The sequence below is a fragment of the Nerophis ophidion genome, linkage group LG02 (assembly GCF_033978795.1).
Source record: "Nerophis ophidion isolate RoL-2023_Sa linkage group LG02, RoL_Noph_v1.0, whole genome shotgun sequence".
NCBI lineage: Eukaryota > Metazoa > Chordata > Actinopteri > Syngnathiformes > Syngnathidae > Nerophis > Nerophis ophidion.
Genome location: NC_084612.1, coordinates 8,745,404 through 8,772,050, shown reverse-complemented (window position 1 = coordinate 8,772,050; position 26,647 = coordinate 8,745,404). Strand labels below are relative to the sequence as shown.

At 39.7% G+C, this 26,647-nt stretch overlaps 1 protein-coding gene and 19 non-coding genes across 20 annotated transcripts in view; 1 reads left to right on the top strand and 19 right to left on the bottom strand.

Moving 5' to 3' along the window:
- tox3 (TOX high mobility group box family member 3) overlaps nucleotides 1-26,647 on the top strand; it is a 196,345-nt gene that overhangs the window by 49,673 nt on the left and 120,025 nt on the right. The gene's annotated exons all lie outside the window — the stretch shown is intronic.
- trnat-agu (transfer RNA threonine (anticodon AGU)) lies at nucleotides 202-275 on the bottom strand. Its single transcript has one exon. It is a non-coding gene; the product is annotated as a tRNA-Thr (tRNA).
- Nucleotides 940-1,013, bottom strand: trnat-agu (transfer RNA threonine (anticodon AGU)). The gene has a single exon. It is a non-coding gene; the product is annotated as a tRNA-Thr (tRNA).
- trnat-agu (transfer RNA threonine (anticodon AGU)) lies at nucleotides 3,739-3,812 on the bottom strand. Its single transcript has one exon. It is a non-coding gene; the product is annotated as a tRNA-Thr (tRNA).
- trnat-agu (transfer RNA threonine (anticodon AGU)) lies at nucleotides 4,100-4,173 on the bottom strand. Its single transcript has one exon. It is a non-coding gene; the product is annotated as a tRNA-Thr (tRNA).
- Nucleotides 7,315-7,388, bottom strand: trnat-agu (transfer RNA threonine (anticodon AGU)). The gene has a single exon. It is a non-coding gene; the product is annotated as a tRNA-Thr (tRNA).
- On the bottom strand, nucleotides 7,686-7,759 carry trnat-agu (transfer RNA threonine (anticodon AGU)). The gene has a single exon. It is a non-coding gene; the product is annotated as a tRNA-Thr (tRNA).
- Nucleotides 8,258-8,331, bottom strand: trnat-agu (transfer RNA threonine (anticodon AGU)). The gene has a single exon. It is a non-coding gene; the product is annotated as a tRNA-Thr (tRNA).
- On the bottom strand, nucleotides 8,628-8,701 carry trnat-agu (transfer RNA threonine (anticodon AGU)). The gene has a single exon. It is a non-coding gene; the product is annotated as a tRNA-Thr (tRNA).
- trnat-agu (transfer RNA threonine (anticodon AGU)) lies at nucleotides 9,199-9,272 on the bottom strand. Its single transcript has one exon. It is a non-coding gene; the product is annotated as a tRNA-Thr (tRNA).
- trnat-agu (transfer RNA threonine (anticodon AGU)) lies at nucleotides 9,568-9,641 on the bottom strand. Its single transcript has one exon. It is a non-coding gene; the product is annotated as a tRNA-Thr (tRNA).
- trnat-agu (transfer RNA threonine (anticodon AGU)) lies at nucleotides 10,139-10,212 on the bottom strand. Its single transcript has one exon. It is a non-coding gene; the product is annotated as a tRNA-Thr (tRNA).
- On the bottom strand, nucleotides 10,999-11,072 carry trnat-agu (transfer RNA threonine (anticodon AGU)). Its single transcript has one exon. It is a non-coding gene; the product is annotated as a tRNA-Thr (tRNA).
- trnat-agu (transfer RNA threonine (anticodon AGU)) lies at nucleotides 11,388-11,461 on the bottom strand. Its single transcript has one exon. It is a non-coding gene; the product is annotated as a tRNA-Thr (tRNA).
- trnat-agu (transfer RNA threonine (anticodon AGU)) lies at nucleotides 12,587-12,660 on the bottom strand. The gene has a single exon. It is a non-coding gene; the product is annotated as a tRNA-Thr (tRNA).
- trnat-agu (transfer RNA threonine (anticodon AGU)) lies at nucleotides 13,516-13,589 on the bottom strand. The gene has a single exon. It is a non-coding gene; the product is annotated as a tRNA-Thr (tRNA).
- On the bottom strand, nucleotides 14,071-14,144 carry trnat-agu (transfer RNA threonine (anticodon AGU)). The gene has a single exon. It is a non-coding gene; the product is annotated as a tRNA-Thr (tRNA).
- Nucleotides 15,205-15,278, bottom strand: trnat-agu (transfer RNA threonine (anticodon AGU)). Its single transcript has one exon. It is a non-coding gene; the product is annotated as a tRNA-Thr (tRNA).
- trnat-agu (transfer RNA threonine (anticodon AGU)) lies at nucleotides 15,594-15,667 on the bottom strand. The gene has a single exon. It is a non-coding gene; the product is annotated as a tRNA-Thr (tRNA).
- Nucleotides 16,464-16,537, bottom strand: trnat-agu (transfer RNA threonine (anticodon AGU)). Its single transcript has one exon. It is a non-coding gene; the product is annotated as a tRNA-Thr (tRNA).

Genomic DNA, 26,647 nt, shown 5'->3' with positions numbered 1-26,647 from the left:
CTTTAACCAACTAAGCCACAGCACCACCTGATGCTAACAATCAAATCTATAAAAATGCGCAATGTAGCCCCAGAAGTAGTATTCAAGAAGACTCACAGCTATTCGGAAGCAGCATGAAAAGGTAAACATCTCCAAATTCCAGTAGTTCGATTGGTAGACAGTGGAATTTGTCTTTGCATACAGAGTTAATGCTGCCCTAAAAGGTACTGCTGGGATTTGAACCCAGGATCTCCTGTTTACTAGACAGGCGCTTTAACCAACTAAGCCACAGCACCATTTTTGATGTAGTAGTTGGACAATTAAATCTGTAAGGGGAAATTTTCATTGGAACACTAGAATAAGTTGCATTTCCAAAGCCACGTGGAAAGGCACGTTTAATATATTTTCATAAGTTTGATCGGTAGAGAATGGAACTTGTCCTTGCATACCAGTTAGGGCTGCCTTAGAGGCAATGCTGGTTTTCGGATCCAGGAGTGCCTGTTTACTAGGCAGGTGCTTTAACCAACTAAGACTCAGCACCGCTTGTGCAACTTCTGAAACCTAGAATCTCCTGTATTGTAGACTTGCACTTTAACCAACTAAGCCTCAGCACCACCTGAGATTGACAATCAACATTGTAAAAATGTGCAGATCTGATTGACAATCTAATCTGTAAAAGTTTGCAATGCAGCACTAGAAGTGGTATTCAAGCAGATTCACAGCTATTCGAACGCAACATGGAAAGGCACTTTAACCAACTAAGACTCAGCACCACCTGAGATTGACAATCAACACTGTAAAAATGCACTGACTTGATTGACAATCAAATCTGAGAAAGTTTGCGATGTAGCATTTAACCAGATTCACAGCTATTCGAAAGCAACCGTCTCCAAATGTCATTAGTTTGATTGGTAGACAGTGGAATTTGTCTTTGCATACAGAGTTTGTGCTGCCCAAAAAAGGTACTGCTGGGATTTGAACCCAGGATCTCCTGTTTACTAGACAGGCACTTTAACCAACTAAGCCACAGTACCACTTGCAATGTTTATATTGATTAGATCAATTCTAAAACTTCCACACACTGAGCTACTTTCACCTCAAAAAGAACCACTGGGATTTTAACCTCGAATCTCCTGTATACTAAACAGGCACTTTAACCAACTAAGCCTCAGCACCTCTTGAGATTGACAATCAACTTTGTAAAAATGTGCAAATCTGATTGATCCGTCTAGTAAACAGACAGACATTTTAACCAACTAAGCCACAGCAGTCTTCTGTTGAATACATTTATTTTTAAAAATCCACGCACTGAGCTACTTTCACCTCAAAAGGAACCACAGGGATTCAAACCAGCAATCTTCTGTATACTAGACAGGGACTTTAATCAACTAATCCTCAGCACCACCTGAGACTTGCAATCAGAAATGTAAAAAAGTAAAATGTAGCACCAGAAGTGGTATTTAAGTAGCTTCAAAGTTATTCAAAAGCATCATGGAAAGGTAAACATCTCCAGATTTTATTTGTTTCGATTAGTAGACAGCGGAATGTGTCTTTGCAATGCCCTAGAAGGTACTGCTGGGATTTGAACCCAGGATCTCCTGTATACTAGACAGGCACTTTAGCCATCAAGCTACAGCCACAACTGTTCAGCTGTGTCAATGTTCAGAGTGTGTGGAGTGTGCCTGCAGACGGATCCTCTGTATCTGTGAGGGATACGTTCAATGTCACACCGAAATAAGTTACACACATGGAATGTTTAATTTCGTTGTGGCTTGTGTAACCCTTTGAGACACTTGTGATTCAGGGCTATATAAATAAACTTTGATTGATTGATTAAATGTTTTTATCACCAAATTTTACTCATTAGGTAGACAGTGGAACTTGTCCTTGCACCCAGAGCTTGTACTATGTACATGAGAGCTCCTGTTAAGTGGATTGATTCTAAAATGTTGAAACTTCCGCTATGAGTTACTGTCAACTCAAATGGCACTGCTGGGATATGAACCCAGGATTTCCTGTTTACAAGACAGGCGCTAGTGATGCGCGGTTTTGCGGTCTCATTCGCGGATTCCGCGGATAAACCGCGGGTCGGGCGGTTGACATGACGAAAAAATAATTTGAATTGGATTGGGGCGGGTGGCGGTTAAACCATCCAGAAATATTTGATATTAGATAGATTAGATTAGATAGTACTTTATTTATTCCGTCTGGAGAGTTCCTTCAGGAAAATTACAATTTTCAGCACAATCCCATTCAAGATCAGACAAACATTAAAGGGAGACAGAACAGGATCGCTGACGGGTCTGCCGGCTTCCAGCGCCCCTTACAAAAAAAAGATGAGATACAGGTAAACAGGGGGGGGGGATAGAAGATTAAAATAAAATAAAAAAATCAGTCTTAGCCTGATATGCATGGTTCTGTGATCGGTATCCTTTGCCATTCAAAGTGCCATTTAAGACCCGTGTCATAAAGCGAAGAAGACAATAAAAGACGCCATCATTCTCCTAAATGACTGCCGGTAGTCACCCAGATAATAAGTATTAGTGCGTGCTATGAAGCCATTGGCTTTGTCGCCTACTACAACATGTATGATCTGCTTGTCAGTCCAGCATCATGCTGTGTGTGGCTTCTGCGGCAATACGCACACGACTGCAAGGCATACTGGGTGACACAGAGTACACTAATGGTTGTGATATAAACAATTTTAACACTCTTAGTAATACGCGTCACGCTGTGAAGCCACACCAATTAAGAACAACAAACACATTTCGGGAGAACATCCTCACAGTAACACAACATAAACGCAACACAACAATTACCCATAATCCTTTGTATTCATGACAATTCCTGACTATTTTATACACCCCGCTAGCAAGTAAGTGGTAAAGGCGGACAATCCGATAAAATGTTGGTTCGGGTGGACGGCGGGTAGATGACGACTTTGGTGATGCGGATGATATAATTGCCTCTCCGCGCATATCTAACAGGCGCTTTAACCAACTAAGCCACAGCGCCATGTGTGTGCTTGAAAATAGATAACCAAACATGTAAGAGGAAATTTGATTTGGAACACCAGAATAAGTTGCAATAATGCAGATTCACAACTATTCCAAAGCAACATAGATGTTTTCATCCTAATATTTCATTAATTTGATAGGTAGGCAGTAAAATTTGTGTTTGCATACAGAACGAGTGCTGCTCCAAAAGGTACTACTGGGATTCAAACGCAAGATCTCCGGGTTACTAGACAAGTAGATAGACCAACTCAGCCACAGCACCACATGTGTCCTTTGAGAAATTATACTCCTGTATCAATGTTCAGAGTGTGTGACGTAAGGATTCAGATAGATGTACCGTCATACTGTATCTGTGAGGAATATGTTCAGTGTAACAACAAATAAATTGAATTAAAGCAGATTAACAACTACTATTAATTTGAAATATGGAAAGACACATTCGATATCTTCAAATTTCATTAGTTTAATATGTTTACAAAATGTTTCCTTGCAAACCGTCACAAAAGACACTGCTGGTATTCAAACCTGTTTACTTGAAAGGCACTTCAACCAAGTCATCCACAGCACCACATATTAACCAGCAGGTAGACATTAAAGTCAGTGAGGGATATTTACAATCTAACACCAGACTAAGTTACATGTATGCAGATTCACAGATATTCCAAAGAATTATTGAAAGGTCAATTTAAATTGTGCAGATAAACATTGTGGAATTGATCCACACATACAGAACTATCCTATAAGGTACTGCTGGGATATGAACCCAGGATCACCCGTTTACTGGACAGGCACTTTTACCAACTAAGCCACAGCACCATACACAAGTTAACATATGTAGATAATCCAATAAGTTTAATTTAAGAAGTTTCACAGATATTTCAAAACAACAGAGAATGGCAATTTTATTTTGTTCAGATGTTTTCATCTCTAAATTTAGTGTGATAGGCAGACCGTAAAAATGGTTCTTGCATTCAGAGGTGCCCTAAACATCACTGCTGGGATTCAAACACAAGATTTCCCCTTTACTAGACATATGATTTGCCCAATTAAATTGTGCAGATAAACATGGTGGAATTGATCCAAACATACAGAATTGACCTATTAGGCACTGCTGGGATTTGAACCCAGGATCTCCTGTTTACTAGACAGGCGCTTTAACCAACTAAGCCACAGCACCATATACAAGTCAGCAGATGTAGACAATCCAATAAGTTTAATATATATTTCAAAACAACAAAGAATGGCAATTTTATTTTGTTCAGATGTTTTCATCTCCAAATTTAGTGTGATTGGCAGACCGTAAAAACGGTTCTTGCATCCAGAGGAGCCCTAAACATCACTACTAGGATTCGAACACAAGACTTCCCCTTTTACTAGACAAGTGATTTTCCCAATTAACCCACAGGGTCACACGTGTTTCTAATGAAACTGTAGTCCTGTGTCAATGTTCAATGAGTGTGTAGTGTGAGCCTGCAGATAGACCATCGTAGTGCATTTGTTAGGGAAATGTTCAATGTAACACAAAAATAATTTGCATTTATGCAAATTAAGAGCTATTAAATGAAAACACAAAAAGCCAAACTTGATATTTTGATTTCCAAATGTCATTAGTTTTATAGGTAGACAATGGAGTTTGTCCTTGCATACAGAGATAGTGCTGCCCAAAAGGCACTGACAGGATACGAACCTCCTGTTTCCGAGTAAAGCACTTCAACCGACTAAGCCACAGCACCATGTTTTGATCTCTCGATAGCAAATCAAATATGTGAGGAAATGCAATGGACCGTCAGAATACATTTCATTTATGCAGATAGACAGCTATTTAAATGAAGCATGGAATGGCAAAGCTGATGTGTTCATTTCCAAATGTTTGGGAGACAGTGGAATTTGTCTTTGCTTACAGAGTTTATTCTGCCATAAAAGGCACCGCTGGGACTTGAACACAGGGTCTCCTGTTTACTAGACTGGCGCTACAACCAACTAAGCCACAGCGCCACATATAACTTTGCAGAGAGATGATCTAATATGTGTGAGACATTTACATTGCAGCACCAAAATGGGTTGCATTTAAGGACGTTACGGTAAGACATTTTCTTATCGCGGTTATTGTGACCAAAATTATCACGGTTTGGGACGGCGTGGCGCAGTGGAAGAGTGCCCGTGCGCAACCCGAGGGTCCCTGGTTCAAATCCCACCTAGTACCAACCTCGTCACGTCCGTTGTGTCCTGAGCAAGACACTTCACCCTTGCTCCTGATGGGTGCTGGTTGGCGCCTTGCATGGCAGCTCCCTCCATCAGTGTGTGAATGTGTGTGTGAATGGGTAAATGTGGAAGTAGTGTCAAAGCGCTTTGAGTACCTTGAAGGTAGAAAAGCGCTATACAAGTACAACCCATTTATCATTTATTTATCATTATTATCGCGGTAAATTTAAATGTGCCAAACATTTTTTTTAGATACTTACACTGAAATCTTTTAACCAGGTTTTATATTAAAACAATACACAAACAACACATTGAAAATTATTTTATTCATTATTATTGTAGATAAAAACTCTGTTTCATAGACCTTTAATAAAAAATTGAATGTGCATACACAAGCAATACACAAACATTATAAACAAAGTAATATGGTAGGACAAAATAAATAGATAAAATAAATGTGACTGCACTTTTTGTCTATACAGATATAAATAGTGTTCATGTATCTAGTCTTATAAATGGGCTGAATGATGACGGCCAAAATAATATATATGATTGTTTTTTATCAATATTGAAATCATGATTACTCATTATGTTAGGTAAAACAGAGTTAGGGTGGGGTGCAAACGCGACGCCATCATGTAATTTGTAATGTCTAATAAAAAGGGTACAGATAAACGCAATTCATATATTTAAATACATACTTGTGTTTTTGTTCAATCTTAGTATCAGCGTGTCATATTTTTTCTGTTACATGATGCATCTATCTCTATTTTTACATTTTGAAAGAGAGAAGTATGTTTTAAGTTATGTACATTTAGATGAACTAATGTGTGTTCATATTATACATGCTGTATTGCAACTGATCCATAAAGAGTTTGAGCAGAAATATGTCGTGTGGTCATTAACTATACACCAAAAATGTCACATACATTTTTTTTAAAAATACTAACTTTATTAAATGAAAAAAAACACAAAGCAGTTTGGCTATTTAAGATCAAGTCAAATACACTCGCTCTAAGAACACCCAAGTGGTTCAGTGCAACAGTTTGGCCAACAAAAATAAGCTGGAGTGAATTTCCTTAGTTTGATAGGTAAACCATGGAATTTTCCTTGCATACGGAGATAGTACTGCTGGGATTCGAATTCAGGATCTCCTGTGTTCTAGACAGGCACTTTAACTAACTAAGTCACAGCACCACATGTAAGGTGCTGGTAGAAATTCTAAAATGTGACGGACCTTTACCTTGGAACGGTAATAGGTTTAATTTATGCAGATTCAAAACTATTTGAATGAAAAATAGAATGGCACATTTTATTTACTCAATAGTTCAATAAGTAAACAGTGTGATTTGTCCTTGTACGCAGAGTTTGTGCTCTGTACCCCCATGCTCCCGCTCCTGATGACGAGATTAATTCCAAAACTTTAACTGTTATATGTATGCACTAAGCTACTTTCACTTCAAAAGGTACTGCTAGGATTCCAACTCAGGATCTCCTGTTTACTAGACAGGTACTTTAACCAAGCAAGCCACAGTACCTGTAAAAACTAGCAATGGAGAACTATAAATTGCATTCATGCAGATTCACAGCTTTTCCAAAGCAACGTGGAATAGCAAATATATTATTGCATATATATGGTATACAGAACCAGTACCATGTACATGTGTGTATAGTGTGTTGTGCTGTGTCCAGTTGCATTAAAGCAGATCCACAGCTATTCCAAAACAAAGAAAGGAACGTTTAAAATGGTCAAATGATTTCAACTCCAAATTTAGTTTGATAGGTACATAGTGGAAATGGCCCTTGCATACAGAGCTCGTGCTGCCATAAAAGTTACTGCTGGGATTTGAACTCAGGAGGTCCTGCGTAATAGACAGGAGCTTTAACCAACTATGTCACAACAATATCATATACTGTACAATGTTACACATAGACAATCTTAACAGATGTGGGACATTTACGTTGTAAGCCTGTAAGGTTGTAAGGTCGCAACTATTTAACTGAAACATGCGATGGCCAATTTGATACGTTCAGATGTTTTCATCTCCAAATTTCATTATTTTGATAGGCAAACAGTGGAATATGTTCTTTCTTACAGAGATAGTACTGATCCAAAAGGTACTGCTGGGATTTGAACCCAGGATCTCCTGTTTACTAGACAGGCACTTTAACCAACTAAGCCACAGCACCACATATAGAGTGTTGGGTAGAAAATCTAATATGTGTGGCACATTTACCCTGTAACGGTAATAGGTGGCATTTATGCAGATTCGCAGCAATTTAAATGAAACATTGAATGGCAAATTTGATATGTTCAATTTTTTTTTTTCATATCCAAATTTCAATAGTTTGATAGCTAAACAGTGTGATATGTCCTTGTATGTAGAGTCTGTGCTCTTTACCATCATGCTCCCGCTCCTGATGACGAGGTTAACTCAAAAACTCTAATGGTTAATTACATATGCACTAAGCTACTTTCACTTCAAAAGGCACTGCTGGGATTTGAACCCAGGATCTCCTGTTTACTAGACAGGCACTTTAACCAACTAAGCCACAGCACCTGATGGGTCCATAATTCAGGAAAACAATTCAATGTAGAACTAGAAGTTGCATTTATGCAGATTCAAAGATATTCCAAAGCCACATGGAAAGGCACATTTAATATGTTTTCATAAGTTTGATCGGTAGAGGGTTGAATTTGTCCTTGCATACCAGTTAGTGCTGCCCTAAAGGAAATGCTGAGTGTCAGATCGAGGATTGCCTGTTTACTAGGCAGGTGCTTTAACCAACTAAGCCTGAGCACCACTTGTGCAACTTCTGAAACTGTACTCCTGTGTCAATGTTCAGAGTGGTTGGCCTAAGCCTGCAGTTGGACGTATTAACCTGCAGATAGACATTAACAATTGTGAGGGATATTTACAATATAACACCAGAATAAGTTGCGTTTATGCGGATTCACAGATTTTCTAAAAAAAACATGGAAAGGTCAGATGTTTTCATTTCCAAATTATATCGGAAGGTAATGTGTAATTTGTCCATGCATACAGAACTGACCTATAAGGCACTGCTGGGATTTGAACCCAGGACCTCCTGTTTACTAGACAGGCACTTTAACCAACTAAGCCACAGCACCACATACAGAGTAATGGGTAGAAAATCTAATATGTGTGGCACATTTACCCTGTAACGGTAATAGGTTGCATTTATGCAGATTCACAGCAATTTAAATGAAACATGGAATGGCAAATTTGATATGTTCATTTTTTTTTTTCATATCCAAATTTCAATAGTTTGATAGCTAAACAGTGTGATATGTCCTCGTATGCAGAGTTTGTGCTCTTTACCATCATGCTCCCGCTCCTGATGACGAGGTTAACTCAAAAACTCTAATGGTTAAATACATATGCACTAAGCTACTTTCACTTCAAAAGGCACTGCTGGGATTTGAACCCAGGATCTCCTGTTTACTAGACAGGCACTTTAACCAACTAAGCCACAGCACCTGATGGTGCCATAATTCAGGAAAACAATTCAATGTAGAACTAGAAGTTGCATTTATGCAGATTCAGAGATATTCCAAAGCCACATGGAAAGGCACATTTAATATGTTTTCATAAGTTTGATCGGTAGAGAGTTGAACTTGTCCTTGCATACCAGTTAGTGCTGCCCAAAAGGAAATGCTGGGTTTCAGATCGAGGATTGCCTGTTTACTAGGCAGGTGCTTTAACCAACTAAGCCTGAGCACCACTTGTGCAACTTCTGAAACTGTACTCCTGTGTCAATGTTCAGAGTGGTTGGCCTAAGCCTGCAGTTGGACATATTAACCTGCAGATAGACATTAACAATTGTGAGGGATATTTACAATATAACACCAGAATAAGTTGCGTTCATGCGGATTCACAGATTTTCCAAAAAAACATGGAAAGGTCAGATGTTTTCATTTCCAAATTATATCGGTAGGTACTGTGTAATTTGTCCATGCATACAGAACTGACCTATAAGGCACTGCTGGGATTTGAACCCAGGATCTCCTGTTTACTAGACAGGCACTTTAACCAACTAAGCCACAGCACCACATATAGAGTAATGGGTAGAAAATCTAATATGTGTGGCACATTTACCCTGTAACGGTAATAGGTTGCATTTATGCAGATTCGCAGCAATTTAAATGAAACATGGAATGGCAAATTTGCTATGTTCATTTTTTTTTTCATCTCCAAATTTCAATAGTTTGATAGGTAAACAGTGTGATATGTCCTTGTATGCAGAGTTTGTGCTCTTTACCATCATGCTCCCGCTCCTGATGACGAGGTTAACTCAAAAACTCTAATGGTTAAATACATATGCACTAAGCTACTTTCACTTCAAAAGGTACTGCTGGGATTTGAACCCAGGATCTCCTGTTTACTAGACAGGCACTTTAACCAACTAAGCCACAGCACCTGATGGGTCCACAAATCAGGAAAACAATTCAATGTAGAACTAGAAGTTGCATTTATGCAGATTCAGAGATATTCCAAAGCCACATGGAAAGGCACATTTAATATGTTTTCATAAGTTTGATCGGTAGAGGGTTGAATTTGTCCTTGCATACCAATTACTGCTGCCCAAAAGGAAACGCTGGGTGTCAGATCGAGGATTGCCTGTTTACTCGGCAGGTGCTTTAACCAACTAAGCCTGAGCACCACTTGTGCAACTTCTGAAACTGTACTCCTGTGTCAATGTTCAGAGTGGTTGGCCTAAGCCTGCAGTTGGACATATTAACCTGCAGATAGACATTAACAATTGTGAGGGATATTTACAATATAACACCAGAATAAGTTGCGTTTATGCGGATTCACAGATTTTCTAAAAAAACATGGAAAGGTCAGATGTTTTCATTTCCAAATTATACTGGTAGGTAATGTGTAATTTGTCCATGCATATAGAAATGACCTATAAGGCACTGCTGGGATTCGAACCCAGGATCTCCTGTTTACTAGACAGGCACTTTAACCAACTAAGCCACAGCACCACATGCAAGCAATTTCACAGATATTTCAAAACAACAGAGGATGGCAAATACATTATGTTCGGATGTTATCATCTCCAAATTTAGTGTGATAGACAGACCGTAAAAATGGTTCTTGCATCCAGAGCTGGTGCTGCCCTAAACAGCACTGCTGTGATTACAAACCCAGGATTTCCCCTTTACTAGACAAGTGTTTTGCCCAATTAAGGCACAGGGTCACATGTGTACCTAAACAACAAAAATAAACCAGAGTTATACCTCTCACATTGAATACACAATGTTCACAGCCTACGTTCAATTACGTTGTTACACCAAAATAGGTTGCAGCTATTTCAATGAAACATTCATTGGACAATTTGATACATTCCGGTATTTTCATTTCCAAATTTCATTAGTTTGATAGGTAAAAAGTAGAATTTGTCCTTGCATACAGAGATAGTACTGCCCCAAAATGCACTGCTGGGAGTTAAACCCAGGATCTCCTGTTCACTAGCCAGGCACTTTAACTAACTAAGATTTAGGTTGAAAATCTAATATATGTGAACATTTACCTTGCAACGGTAATAGGTTGCATTTATGCAGATTCACAGCAATTTAATTGAAAAGTGGAATGGCAAATTAAATATGTTGAGATGTTTTCGTCTCCAAATTTCAATAGGTAAACAGTGGGATTTGTCCTAGTATGCAAAGTTTGTGCTCTGTACCCTCATGCTCCTGCTCCTGATGACTCGATTAACTCTAAAACTCTAACGGTCAAATACATATGCACTAAGCTACATTCACTTATAAAGGTTCTGCTGGGATTCGAACTCAGGATCTCCTGTTTACTAAACAGGCACTTTAACCAACTAAGCCACAGCACCTGATAGCTAAAGCATTATTTAAAAAAATGCAATGTAGAACTAGAAGTTGCATTTATGCCTATTCAGAGCTTTTCCAAAGCAACATGTAATGGCAAATATTTTAATACATATACATTGCATACAGAACCAGTACCATCTGCATTTGTGTGTATAGTGTGTTGTGCTGTGTCCAGTTGCATTAAAGCAGATCCACAGCTATTCCAAAGCAACAAAGAAAGGAACGTTTAATATGTTCAAATGTTTTCATCTCCAAATTTAGTGTGATAGGTAGACAGTGGAAATGGCTCTTGAATACAGAGCTAGTGCTGCACTAAAAGGTACTGCTGGGATTTGAACCCAGGATCTCCTGTTTACTAGACAGGCACTTTAACCAACTAAGCCACAGCACCATGAATAGTATATTAGATTAAGTATATACAATCCAATACAATTTATTTAAGCAGTTTCACAGCTATTACAAAACAACGAGAATAGCAAATTTATTATGGTCAGATGTTTTCATCGCCAAATTTAGTGTGTTTGGCAGACCGTAAAAATAGTTCTTGCATCCAGAGCTAGTGCTGCGCTAAACAGAACTGCTGGGATTACAAAACCAGGATTTCCCCTTTACTAGACAAATGCGTTGCCCAATTAAGCCACAGGGTCACATGTGTACCTAAACAACAACAATTTACAGGAGTGATACCTCTCACATCGAATACACAATGTTCACAGCTTACGTTCAATTACGTTGTAACACCAAAATAGGTTACAGCTATTTCAATGAAACAAGCAAAGTACAATTCGATACATTCAGGTGTTCTCCAAATTTCATTAGTTTGATAGGTAAACAGTTACATTTGTCCTTAATGCTTCAGGCAGACGCAGGATTCTCACAGGAGTGAGGCCAAAGTACAACCTTGCCTACTGTGCATCGCACTCGGAGCTGTTTTGTTTTTTGTTTTTTACTGATGATGTCACTTTTCATACTCAAAATGTTTCATGTCTAACTGAAACATTGTTTTTTATTTATTTTTTATAACGTAGATCAGGGGTTCTTAGCCTTTTAGAACTTTTCCACTACAGAGGGGCCCCGGGGCCCCACTCAAATATTAACTCTGAATATTCAATAATTATATCTTGATTACTTATGGATATGAAATCTACTGTTTTTTCTTTAACACTAAGTTAATTTCTTATTTAACTTATTTCGAGAATGTCGTTGTGGCTTGTGCAGCCCTTTGAGACACTGGTGATTTAGTGCTATATAAGTAAACATCGATTGATTGGTTGATTGTTTATTTACTAAAACGTCAATTGAAAATTTAGTCGTATTTTTTGCACTTGAGAAAAATTCTCTGAGTTAAGCTTCAGGCTTCTGTTTGATAACTAAATAAGTTAGTTTCTTATTTAACTTATTTCGAGGATATCGTTGTGGCTTGTGCAGCCCTTTGAGACACTCGTGATTTAGGGCTATATAAGTAAACATCGATTGATTGATTGGTCCTCGTTCACAGAAATAGTACTTCCCCAAAAGGCACTGCGGGGATTCGAACCCAGAATCTCCTGTTTACTAGACAGGCACTTTAACCAACTAAGCCACAGCACCATGTGTAAAATTGCAGGTAGAAAATCTAATATGTGTGGAACGCGTACCTTGTAATGGTAATCAGTTGCATTTTTGCAGAATCACAGAACTTTATTTGAAACGTGGAATGGCAAATTTGATTTGTTCACATTTTTTCGTCTCCAAATTTCAATAGTTCGATAGGTAAACAGTGTGGTTTGTCCTTGCATGCAGAGTTGGTGCTCTGTATCCTCATGCTCTTGCGCCTGATGACTAGATTAACTCTAAAACTTTAACAGTTAAATATGTATGCACTAAGCTACTTTCACTTCAAAAGGCACATCTGGGATTTCAACCCAGGATCTTCTGTTTATGAGACAGGCACTTAAACCAACTAAGCCACAGCACATGATAGATTACAAATTCTGTAAAAAAAAATGCAATGTAGAACTAGAAGTTGCATTTATGCAGATTCACAGCATTTCCAAAGCCACATGGAAAGGCACATTTACTGTAATATGTTTTCATAAGTTTGATCGGTCGAGAGTTGAATTCGTCATTGCATACCAATTAGTGCTGCCCTAAAGGAAACATTGGGTTTCGAATCCAGGATTGCCTGATTATTAAGCAGGTGTTTTAACCAACTTAGCCCAATCAGCACTTTTGCAGTGCCTGAAACTGTTCTCCTGTGTCAATGTTCAGAGATGTTGGCCTGGACTTATTAACCTGCAGATAGACATTAAAATCTGTGAGGAATAAGTTGCATTCATGCAGATTCACAGATAATCAAAAAAAAGCTGGATAGGTCAATTAAATATTTTTTTTCAGATATTTTCATTTCCAAATTGTTTTGGTCGACACTGCCGGATTTGTCCTTGCAAACAGAACTGACCTACAAGGTACTGCTGGGATTTGAACCCAGGATCTCCTGTTTACTAGACAGGCACTTTAACCAACTAAGCCACAGCACCACATGAATATAAAAGAATAGACAATCCAATACGTTTCATTTAAGCAGTTTCACAGATATTTCAAAACAACAAAGAATTGCAAATTTATTATGTTCATATGTTTTCATCTCTAAATTTAGTGTGATAGGCAAACCGTAAAAATGGCTCTTGCATCCAGAGCTAGCGGTGCCCTAAACAGCACCGCTGGGATTCAAACCCAGGAATCTTCTTTACCAGACAAGTGATTTGCCCAATTAATCCACAGGGTCACATTTGCAACAAAAAAACAAAAACAAAGAGGAGTTATTCCTCTCACATCGAATACACAATGTTCACAGCCTATGTTCAATTACGTTGTAACACCAAAATAGGTTGCAGCTATTTCAATGAAACATGCAATGGACAATTTGATATGTTCAGGTGTTTACATCTCCAAATTCCATTAATTTGATAGGTAAACAGTAAAATTTGTCCTTGCATACAGAGATAGTAGTTCCCCAAAAGGTACTGCTGGGATTTGAACCCAGGATCTCCTGTTTACTAGACAGGCACTTTTACCAGCTAAGCCACAGCACCATGTATACACCATCAGCCAAAAAATCTAATATGTGTTGAACATTTACCTTGTACCGGTAATAAGTCGTATTTATTCAGATTCACAGCAATTTAATTGAAACATGGAATGGCAAATTTGATATGTTCAGATGTTTTCGTCTCCAAATTTTTAATAGTTTGATAGGTAAACAGTGTGATTTGTCTTTGCTTGCAGAGTTTCTCCTCTGTACCCTCATGCTCTTTGCTCACGATGACTACATTGACTAAAACTTTAACGGTTAAATATGTATGCACTAAGCTACTTTCACTTCAAAAGGTACTTCCGGAAATTCAAACCCGGATCTCCTGTTTACCAGACAGGCACTTTAACCAACCAAGCCACAGCGCCTTATAGATGACAAAGTCTGTAAAAAATTGCAATGTAGAGCTAGAAATTGCATTCATGCAGATTCACAGATATTCCAAAACCACATGGAAAGGCACATTTACTGAAATATGTTTTCATAACTTTGATCGGTAGAGAATGGAACTTGTCTTTGCATACCAATTAGTGCTGCCCAAAAGGCATCAGTGGGTTTCGAATCCAGGACCGCCTGTTTACTAGGCAGGTATTGCAGCTATTTCAATGAAACATGCAATGAACAATTTGATATGCTCAGGTGTTTTCATCTCCAAATTTCCTTAGTTTGATAGGTAAACCGAAGAAATTGTCCTTGCATAAAGAGATAGTACTGCCCCAAAAGTTATTGGTGGGATTCAAACCCAGGACCTCCTGTTTCCTATACAGGCACTTTAACCAACTAAGCCACAGCACCGTGATTATAGATGCGGGGAGAAAATCTAATACGTGTTGAACATTTACATTGTAACGGTAATAGGTTGCATTTATGCATACTCACATCAATGTAATTGAAACGCGGAATGGCAAATTTGATATGTTCTGATGTTTTCGTCTCACAATTTCAATAGTTGATTTGTCCTTGTATGCAGAGTTTGTGCTCTGTACCCTCATGCTCCCGCTCCTGATGACTATATTAACTCTAAAACTGCAACATGAGCACTAAGCTACATTCACTCATAAAGGTACTGTTGGGATTTGAACCCAGGATCTCCTGTTTACTAGACAGGTACTTTAACCAACTAAGCCACAGCACCTGATAGATAATTCAACATTTAGAAATTTGCAAAGTAGAACTAGAAGTTGCATTTATGCCTATTCACAGCTTTTGCAAAGCAACATGTAATAGCAAATATATTAATACATATACATTGCATACAGAACCAGTACCATCTGCATTTGTGTGTATAGTGTGTTGTGCTCTGTCCAGTTGCATTAAAGCAGATCCACAGCTATTCGAAAGCAACAAAAAAAGGAACGTTTAATATGTTCAAATGTTTTCATCTCCAAATTTAGTGTGATAGGTAGACAGTGAAAATGGCTCCTGCATACAGAGCTAGTGCTGCACTAAAAGGTACTGCTGGGACTTGAACCCAGGATCTCCTGTTTACTAGACAGGCACTTTAACCAACTAAGCCACAGCACCACATGAACACTTTTATATAGACAATTTAATATGTTTCATTTAAGCGGTATGACAGCTATTTCAAAACATCGGAGAATGGCAAATTTATTATGTTCATATGTTTTCATCTCCAAATTTAGTGTGATAGGCAGACTGTAAAAATGGTTCTTGCATCCAGAGCTAGTGTTGCCCTAAACAGAACTGCTGGGATTACTAACCCAGGATTTCCCCTTTATTAGACAGGTGCTTTGCCCAATTAAGGCACCGGGTCACATGTGTACCTAAACAACAACAATTAACAGGAGTGATACCTCTCACATCGAATACACAATGTTCACAGCCTAAGTTCAATTACGTTGTAACACCAAAATAGGTTGCAGCTATTTAAATGAAACATGCAATGGACAATTTAATATGCTCAGGTGTTTTCATCTCCATATGTCATTAGTTTGATAGGTAAACAGTAGAATTTGTCCTTGCATACAGAGATAGTAGTGCCCCAAAAGGGACTACTAAGATTTGAACCCAGGACCTTCTGTTTACTGGACAATCACTTTAACCAACTCAGATACAGTACGTTGTTGAAACATATGTGTGGCACATTTACCTTGTAACGGTAATAGGTTGCATTTATTCAGATTCACAGCAATTTAATTGAAACATGGAATCACAAATTTGATATGTTCAGATGTTTTCGTCTCCAAATTTTTAATAGTTTGATAGGTAAACAGTGTGATTTGTCTCGCTCCTGATGACTCGATTAACTCTAAAACTTTATTGGTTAAATGCATATGCACTAAGTTACATTCATTTATAAAGGTACTGCTGGGATTTGAACCCAGGATCTCCTGTTTACTAGACAGGCACTTTAACCAACTAAGCCACAGCACCACATTTACGCCTGCAGACACAAATAGGCTTGAGTTCGTTTTTTTTCACCAACAAAATTTGATTTACATAATTTTTTCTGAATTTTTCACCCCCACATTTTTTAAAGAAACCATTGAATACAAATGACAGAGATTATTCTAAACAGGTTTTTATTTTATTTTATAAATAGACCAGATACAAATATTTTATACCAAGATTTTATCAAATCATCTTCAAATAACTAAATTAAGAGTTTCCTCCGGGAGGCAATACTTCTGTCTTAAATAAACTGCTTTTGTTAACAACAATGTCGCATTGCACATTACCGCAAATAAAAAAAGTCCAATAAATCAAAAAATATACCAATAATCAATAAATAGTATTACAAAATCAACCAGATCAGGAAAGTCCAAACTTAAAACTTTTGTCTTGAATCAAATAATAATAATATAAATAAAAATGTAGTCTGGTACATTGTATGCAAATAAATAATCAATTTAAAGCATTGAGATTACTAAATAGTTTTTTAAAGCATATACAGGCTTTTCCACTAAGTATCCGGGGCTTCTTGTTATTGTATACTACTGTTGAAGACAATGCACACTTCATGCACATGTAATGTATCACTATAAAGATGAATACATGTATTATAATTCTTCTTGAGTTTTTGCAGAAGCATATGCATTTGCTGCTTTCTAGCTTGAATGTGTTTGTTGTGGCTGTCTCGTTCGCCTCGTAGTGAGATGTATTTCCCCCACTCAACTGGAGGCTGTTTCAAATGCTGGAATAAGTTGTGCTGCTGCCTTTGTTAAACAAACTTTGCAGCGTGCAGTCATTTGTTCCATGCCCACTATTCTTAAGCACTGACAACACTTATTTTCTTTGGAAAAACATTTTGCTCTCGTTAGCATTAGCATTAGCCATAATTTGCTATGGCCCCTTCTACACTAAGCCGGCTAAGGTTATCCAGGGTAAATCCCACCTAACCTTATTCTAGTCCACACACACACAATGGTCGTTAAAGACCCCCCCCTCCATCTGCCGGCGCAACATGACCGAGTACGTATACGCGTAAAATGCGCACCTCATAGTCACCTCCATTGTTGCTGTGTGTGCAAGTTCTAAAATTAAATGTATCTTATTTGAACACTATCCAGTGTTGTGGTGTTTCAATTAACTGAAATCCAGTGTGCTGTGGGGCCTTTTTTGTAGTGAATCACACCTGAGCCATCATAAATGAATAAAATCCTTGAAAGTGAAAGTGAAAGTAAACAATGTGATAACAAACATTTTACATCGGTTAATCTAAGCCTTTAGATATCTGGTCAGGACACTCCTCACTCATTTGCCTTCACCTTCATTGTCCATTCATTTTTGGTGACTTTATAGACTCTGGACCTAGACGTTGAGTCCACGGCATAAATGGCGGACAATAACTGATACTTTGCCAATCCGAAAGCAATCACTATTTTCCGTAGTCTTCCCTCGACGGCCAGGTAATACAAAGCACAGGGTACTTTTTTTTATCACATCCACAGGAGCCCGCATTCTCGTTGTCTCTCCTTCGACAAATGAATAACATTTTTCGCCAAGTAGAATCACAGCTGACCTGGACATTCAAAAGTTATCTTGCCGTCTGAGATGTGGTGTATCCGCAATAGCTGCAATCGCTTTCTCTTCGGGTATTCATGTGTGATTTCCACAAGCGTCTGTACAGACGAAAGGAGAAACACGGGTGTGGAGGTCTTGCTCCTCCGGGTCGTCTGGATCGCCAATGACGGACATGACAGCCATGTTCATCTTTGTGAACAATGATTTATTTTTCAATGTGTGCTTTTCAGCCATGTTAAAGTTTCTTGCTCGTTCTCCACCATCAACAACCTCCTTCTCCTTCCCGACTGCTGCCTTTCACAGAGCGACAGGTGATCAGACAAACACTCTCAGCTGTGTCCTCTACGCACCTGTCGCTAGGGGTGTAACGGTACGTGTATTTGAATTGAACCGTTTCGGTACAGGGGTTTCGGTTCGGTTTGGAGGTGTACCGAACGAGTTTCCACACGGACATATTAAGTAGCGTACCGCACGTTGTGTAAACAATACACACCGAGGCACAACACACGGCATGCTAGCAGCGACCGGGCTACGATAGACTGACCATACGTTCTCTTTTCACCGGATATGTCCTCTCTTGCGGGGCTGTCCGGGTGGAGTTTCTTAAATGCCTCAAATGTCCGGCATTTTAAGTTAGGGTTGCGTGTATTTTCAATGTACGTTCAGGGTTAAGAAGGGGTTAAAAAGAAAACAAATTGTGCACACAGCAGCATTCGTGAGGGAGGGGAAGAGACAGAGAGAGCGAGAGTGATGATAAACGCGCATGCGTCGCCAGGCTCTGCTTTTTACCCATAGATTCATCAGATTTTTTTCTTTATTATCTAGAGCAGGGGTATTGAAAGTGTGCCCCGGAAGCTATTTGCGGCCCATAGCTAATGTTTTAAAGGCCCACAGCACATTCTAAAAATACTATTAAAATAAACAAAAACATAAACAAAAGTGACATAAAAACGCTTAAAGGCTAAATGTAATTTAGAAAAAGGTGCCACATCGACTAATAAAACTAAGCTGTTTTTTTTCTTTCAAACTGTCATTGCTCAAAACATAATATTGAATTAAAATAATTTTTATTATGAATTATTGACCTATCCAAGGTCCCGATTACTTCACATCAAATATTCCACTAAGAAAAATATTTTTGGTGGAAGATTTGGCAAATTTGTTAAATAAATAACCAAAAAATGTATATTTTGTTGTTTTCTTACCTTACTGAAAAGGAACCGAACCGTGACCTCTGAACCGAGGTACATACCGAACTCGAAATTTTTGTGTACCGTTACACCCCTACCTGTCGCTAATCTCGGAGCCACACCTCGTTTTGCTGCAGGTCCGCAAACCACGCCTCCCCACAACGGGCATGTCTGGATGACTCGCCTCCATATTTCCAGTGGTTAGCTCAGAGTTACAAAACCTCTTCTTTCTGATGTCACTTCCTGTGTGGGGCACGGCCTTTCTGGGGCCACTTCCTCTCCGACCTCAGTTTGTAAACAATGGATGAGTCCATACAAAGCTAAGAATCGGAGATTCAAAAAATACAAGGCTCACTTGATTGATTGATTGATTGATTGATTGAAACTTTTATTAGTAGAGTGCACAGTACAGTACATATTCCGTACAATAGACCACTAAATGGTAACACCCGACTAAGTTTTTCAACTTGTTTAAGTCGGGGTCCACGTTAATCAATTCATGGTAATTATCAGTTTAAGGAGTTATTCGGCTTAATGTACACAGGGCCTATGCTTGTTGATCTCCGGTAAGGAAATAAGCGAGGACTACAGAAGCTCAAAGGGGGCAAAAGGTAAACATTTGTTTACAGGAAGTGGAGTTGTTTTTATTTTTGTTGCAACAATTTTATCGATATATCGACCAGCAATACCAAAAGGCAACAAATAGGGGACATTGCACATGCGAAACACATGTCAGCAGATGCCTTTTTCTGTTTATATAATCCAGGAATCCTTGCACAAATGACTGTTCTGTATCATATAACATCTCATTGCATTAGTTTATTTGAATGTTCCATCCAAATAAAGACACTTTGTTCTCCCATCATCCAGGCTCTCTCTGGAATCATTCTTCAGCTCTGTCCTCTCTCTTCTCAAATCACATTACCTTGCAAGCTCCATTTGCAAGATCGCACAGACATGTGAGAAACCTGAGATTGTGTGCAAGTATAGCTCCCACTGGGAAACGCTAGTACCGAATCCCTGCACATTATTACCGTGGCACCATACAAAATGCGGCTGCTAGACTTTGGACAAGAACAAGAACATTTGATCATATTACGCCTGTACTGGCTCACCTGCACTGGCTTCCTGTGCACTTAAGATGTGACTTTAAGGTTTTACTACTTACGTATAAAATACTACACGGTCTAGCTCCAGCCTATCTTGCCGATTGTATTGTACCGTATGTCCCGGCAAGAAATCTGCGTTCAAAAGACTCCGGCTTATTAGTGATTCCTAGAGCCCAAAAAAAGTCTGCGGGCTATAGAGCGTTTTCCGTTCGGGCTCCAGTACTCTGGAATGCCCTCCCGGTAACAGTTCGAGATGCTACCTCAGTAGAAGCATTTAAGTCTCATCTTAAAACTCATCTGTATACTCTAGCCTTTAAATAGACCTCCTTTTTAGACCAGTTGATCTGCCGCTTCTTTTCTTTCTCCTATGTCCCCCCCTCCCTTGTGGAGGGGGTCCGGTCCGATGACCATGGATGAAGTACTGACTGTCCAGAGTCGAGACCCAGGATGGACCGCTCGTCGGGACCCAGGATGGACCGCTCGCCTGTATCGGTTGGGGACATCTCTACGCTGCTGATCCGCTTGAGATGGTTTCCTGTGGACGGGACTCTCACTGCTGTCTTGGAGCCACTATGGATTGAACTTTCACAGTATCATGTTAGACCCGCTCGACATCCATTGCTTTCGGTCCCCTAGAGGGGGGGGGGTTGCCCACATCTGAGGTCCTCTCCAAGGTTTCTCATAGTCAGCATTGTCACTGGCGTCCCACTGAATGTGAATTCTCCCTGCCCACTGGGTGTGAGTTTTCCTTGCCCTTTTGTGGGTTCTTCCGAGGATGTTGTAGTCGTAATGATTTGTGCAGTCCTTTGAGACATTTGTGATTTGGGGCTATATAAATAAACATTGATTGATTGATTGATTGATATCCCCGAAGGCAACGGTAGACACCGGAGAAGTAAAAGTATTTTGGTAAAAAAAAAAAAAAAAACGCCACTTCTCGATGAATCCCCTATTAAAATGCCACTACCTTGAGTTGTTTGTAATTATTCAAAGCTGTCACTTGCGAGCCGGAGACCTTCAAGTGACATTTAGGGAGTTTAAATAACTGAGCCAGACACTTAGCCTAATGGCCGCTGTCAGGAGGAAAACAATATCTGCAACTTAGTGCGTCAGGTTTGCTAATAATGTCCTGGTGTGCTGTCAGTCTGGCAGATGAAGGCACAATAGTACGCTGAGGAGAAAAAGCTCGAAAAAGCTAATTGCCTCTAAAAGCCCACTCAGCCGTTCTGCGGCTGCTACATGTTTCGCAGATGTCTTTCCCAGCTGCCGGTGCTTTGTGCAACATGGAAGAGAGAAAAGTTGAAACGCTACTCCGATAGCGACAGTCGTGACACAATCCATGGTTGTACGTTTTTCATCATTCTACCTGATTTTGGCCCGGCCCGTCTGCGTTTAATCCCTGCCAACTTGTTGATTGTCAGTTTGCAGACACATTTCTGGAGAGGAGCCCGGGAGTATTTGCAGCCGGACCTCTGTCGGGAGTGCCAAGCAACACAGCCACAAATTGGAATGTGGTGCAGCTCTGGGAAAGCTGCCAGGATTTAAATTAGACAATAACCTCTTGCTCTCTCCATATTGCCTCTCTTTTCCAGCTGCAGGCCTGGCCATTTGTTTAATACAGTCCGACTCGCAGTATATAATAGACTGATATATGAGTCACCGCTCAGCAGTTTGTGTTTTTCAGATATATAGAGATTGAACAACTGGTCTTTTCACATTTTTTTTTGTTGCTCACTGCAGGTTTATGCTATGAATACCGGAGGGGACAGAGGTGGCACATGTCTTTAGTCACACTCAAGGAAAGAGAAACAGCTACACATAACGATTCAGAGGGAACGTGCTCAGAACCAATTGGAATTGAACAACACAACAGATGGATTGCATCCCAAATGAGCATCTACTAAAGAGCTGCACACATGTTCACAAAATCAGCTTCTTGGTTTCCTGGCCAGGAAACAGTGGATTGTGTTAATTCTACCGTCGTGAAGCCTGTTCTAAAAAATGTATTAGGCAGCAACAGCACAGTGGGAAGCCAGAAGTATGTGTGTGTGTGTTGCTACAGTAGAGCTTTATCTGAGTCCCACAACCCATTGCTGCTCAATGAACCAACAAATACAACAACCATCACCATTAGTGCACCCTACAACACACACAACGGTCCAGTTTACACTAGACGTGCATTTAGAGACTTAGACTTCCTTTTATTGTCATTTAAATTTGAACTTTACAGTACAGATTAGTGTTGCAACAAAACCTATTTTTTGGTACCACTACCGATACCAAAATGATTTCGGTACTTTTCTGAATGAAGGTCCATCCATCCATCCATTTTCTACCACTTATTCCCTTTAAGGGGTCGCGGGGGGCGCTGGCGCCTATCTCAGCTACAATCGGGCGGAAGGCGGGGTACACCCTGGACAAGTCGCCACCTCATCGCAAGGCCAACACAGATAGACAGACAACATTCACACACTAGGGCCAATTTAGTGTTGCCAATCAACCTATCCCCAGGTGCATGTTTTTGGAAGTGGGAGGAAGCCGGAGTACCCGGAGGGAACCCACGCATTCACGGGGAGAACATGCAAACTCCACACAGAAAGATCCCGAGCCTGGATTTGAACTCAGGACTGCAGGAACTTCGTATTGTGAGGCAGACGCACTAACCCCTCTCCCACCGTGAATGAAGGTGACCACAAAAAATCGCATTAATGGCTTTATTTTAACAAAAAATGTTACGGTACATTAAACATATGTTCCTTATTGCAGTTAAGTCCTTAAATAAAATAGTGAACATACTAGACAACTTGTCTTTTAGTAGTAGGTGAACAAACAATGGTTCCTAAATAGTCTGCTGACGTATGCAGTAACATATTGTGTTATTTTACATGCTATTATTTTGTCAACATTATTAAGGACAAGTGGTAGAAAATGAATTATTAATCTTACTGTCCATTTACTGTTAATCCCAGCTGAGGATAGGTTGATTGGCAACACTAAATTGGCCCTAGTGTGTGAATGTGAGTGTGAATGTTGTCTATCTGTGTTGACCCTGCGATGATGTGGCAACTTGCCCAGGGTGTACCCCGCCTTCCGCCCGATTGTAGGTGAGATAGGCACCAGCGCCCCCTGCAACCCCAAAGGGAATAAGCGGTAGAAAATGGATGGATATTCCAACGAATTCATCCATTTTTGGGCGGAATTGAGGGCATTATTATGATGCATTTAAGAGTCTTACGGCCTGAGGAAGGAAGCTTTTACAGAACATGGAGGTTCTGTTACGGAGGCTGTGGAACCTTTTTCTAGAGTCTAGCAGTGAAAACGGTCCTTGTTGGGGGTTGGAGAAGTCTTTGCAGATTTTATGAGCCCTGGTCAGGCAGCGGCTTTTTGCAATTTTCTGGATAGGAGGAAGAGGAGTCCTTATACCTGGTCAGCGGCTTTGTGGTTAGATTCTCTCCCCTGAGATCGGTAGGTCGTGAGTTCAAACCCCGGCCGAGTCATACCAAAGACCATTAAAGTGGGGCTCATTACCTCCCTGCTTGTCACGCAGCATCAAGGGTTGGAATTGGGGGTTAAATCGGCTGGGGACATCTCTGCGCTGCTGATCCGCCTCGACATCTCTGCGCTGCTGATCCGCCTCCGCTTGGGATGGTTTCCTGCTGGCTCCGCTGTGAACGGGACTCTCGCTGCTGAGTTGGACCCGCTTTGGACTGGACTCTCGCGACTGTGTTGGATCCATTGTGGATTGAACTTTCACAGTATCATGTTAGACCCGCTCGACATCCATTGCTTTCCTCCTCTCTAAGGTTCTCATAATCATTATTGTCACAGACGTCCCACTGGATCATTATTGTCACCGATGTCCCACTGGGTGTGAGTTTTCCTTGCCCTTATGTGGGCCTACCGAGGATGTCGTAGTGGTTTGTGCAGCCCTTTGAGACACTAGTGATTTAGGGCTATATAAGTAAACATTGATTGATTGATTGATTGAAAATTGATTCCCGAGCACGGCCACCGCTGCTGCTCACTGCTCCCTCACTCCAAGGAGGTGATCAAAGGTGATGGGGCAAATGTAGAGAATCATTTTGCCACACCTAGTATGTGTGTGTGTGTGTGTGTGTGTGTGACAATCGTTGGTACTTTAACTTTAATGATCTTTTCTGCCGTCCTCACCACTCTCTGCAGAGACTTCCAGTTTATTTATTCATATTGTATTGTTTTCCTCAAAAATGGGAGAACATGAACACAGGAAAATGTCGTAAGAATCAGAAGAAAAAAGTACTAAACCACTATTTTCAAACAAGCAGATAGATTAGTGCTAGGGTAATTGAGATATTGCAAGGATGTTCTTTAAAAGAACAAATAAGATGTGTACATTTTGCATATATTTCGCTCCGCAGTCATTTCCATAACCTGTTTTTTTGAGTCTGTAGGAGGATGTTCGATTCTTGAGTATTCTGGAAAGTATTTTGATACTTTTCAAAATAAAGGGGACCACAAAAATTTCATTATTGGCTTTTTTTTAACATATAATCTTATGATACATTAAACATATGTTTCTTATAGCACTCAAAACACAGTATTGGCATAAAAAAATAAGAGAGTAAACATACCAGATAACTTTTCTTTAGGTAATAAGTAAACAAACAAAGGCTCCTAATTTGTGGGATGTCGTGGCTCGGTTGGTAAGTGTGGCTGTGCCAGCAAATTGAGGGTTCCTGGTTAGATCCCCAGCTTCTGTCATGTCTGTTGTGTGTTTGAGCAATACACTTCACCCTTGGGTCGTGAATGGGTGAATGTGGAAATAGTGTCAACGTGCTTTGAGTACATTGAAGGTAGAAAAGAGCTAAACTAGTTGAACCCTTTAATCATACAACTCAGACCTGGGCAAATTAAGGCCCGGGGGCCACATGCGGCCCGTTGAGCTTTTCAAACTAGCCCGCCGGACATTCCCAAATACTTTTTTTAGATCTTTAAGATGGAAAGTGTAGCTGCCATTATGATGTGCAGTGATGTTTTGTAATGACCGTAAGTATTGAACTATAGAAAGTATTTCAATGGTTGGAATCTGCGCTTATGGATAATATACCAGTTACTATGGTCATCTAATTCGTTACTGTGGTAATGTAAGTCACGGCAGCTGAGATGAGACACCAAGCAGTGTGGGTGGGGAGCGTTTCCACAGATTTTCACAACAAAGTTCTAAAGCTTAGTGATGTATCAGATATATCAGATTGTAGGTAGGTTTATTTTCTACCCTTCGTGTTCATATTACACTGTTTGTTGCATTTTTGTTGCGTTTCGCTTGATTGTAAAATGGGTCGATCGAGAGGGGGTGTGACGTTCATATTTTGTCAATATTCAGCGTTTTATCCTTCATAGAAAAATGTAAAATTCCATTATGTTTCTTTAAGGCGGTCTGTCATAAAGTTTTGTATTAGTGTTCATAAAAATAGACATACCGGCCCCTATACACATTTTCTTCTTTAAATGGCCTCATATAACCCATAATTTGGCTGCTGACATATGCAGTAACATATTGTGTCATTTCCCGTTCTATTATTTTGTCAAATCTAAGAGGGACAAGCGTATAATGGATTATCAATTCACTTGTTCATTTACTGTTAATATCTGTTTACTTTCCATTTTAACATGTGTCATCTACACCTCTGTTAAAATGTAACAATCACATATTCTTCTGTTATTATGATATGTTATATAAGTTTTGGGTGATACTGCACATTTTGGTATGAATCCAATACCAAGTTGCTACACTTGCCGCACCGTCGCCTACTTTAAAATTCACGTACAGTCATCAACATCTGTGAAAGGGTGAATGTGATGTAAAGAGCTTTGAGATATAATTCCAGGTATAGTAAAGCGCTACATAAATGCAGAAGGGGGTTTGCCATTGTTGCCTTCTTTGGAACACTGGATTGTTGACTAATGGTAACGGCGTGCCTTTGGATTTTTGCCTGCCTTGCCTTGTCCTAAAAAAAACCTTTCTTTTCTGCACTTTGCCTACCATTCCTGCATTTTGGGGTTTGGTTCTACTATGACAAATAGATAGGGGTGTAACGATAGACAAAAATTTCAGTTCGGTAAGTAACTCGGTTTAGAGGTCACGGTTTGGTTCATTTTCGGTACAGTAAGAAAACAACAAAATGTACATCCATCCATCCATTTCCTACCGCTTATTCCCTTTCGGGGTCGCGGGACAAAAT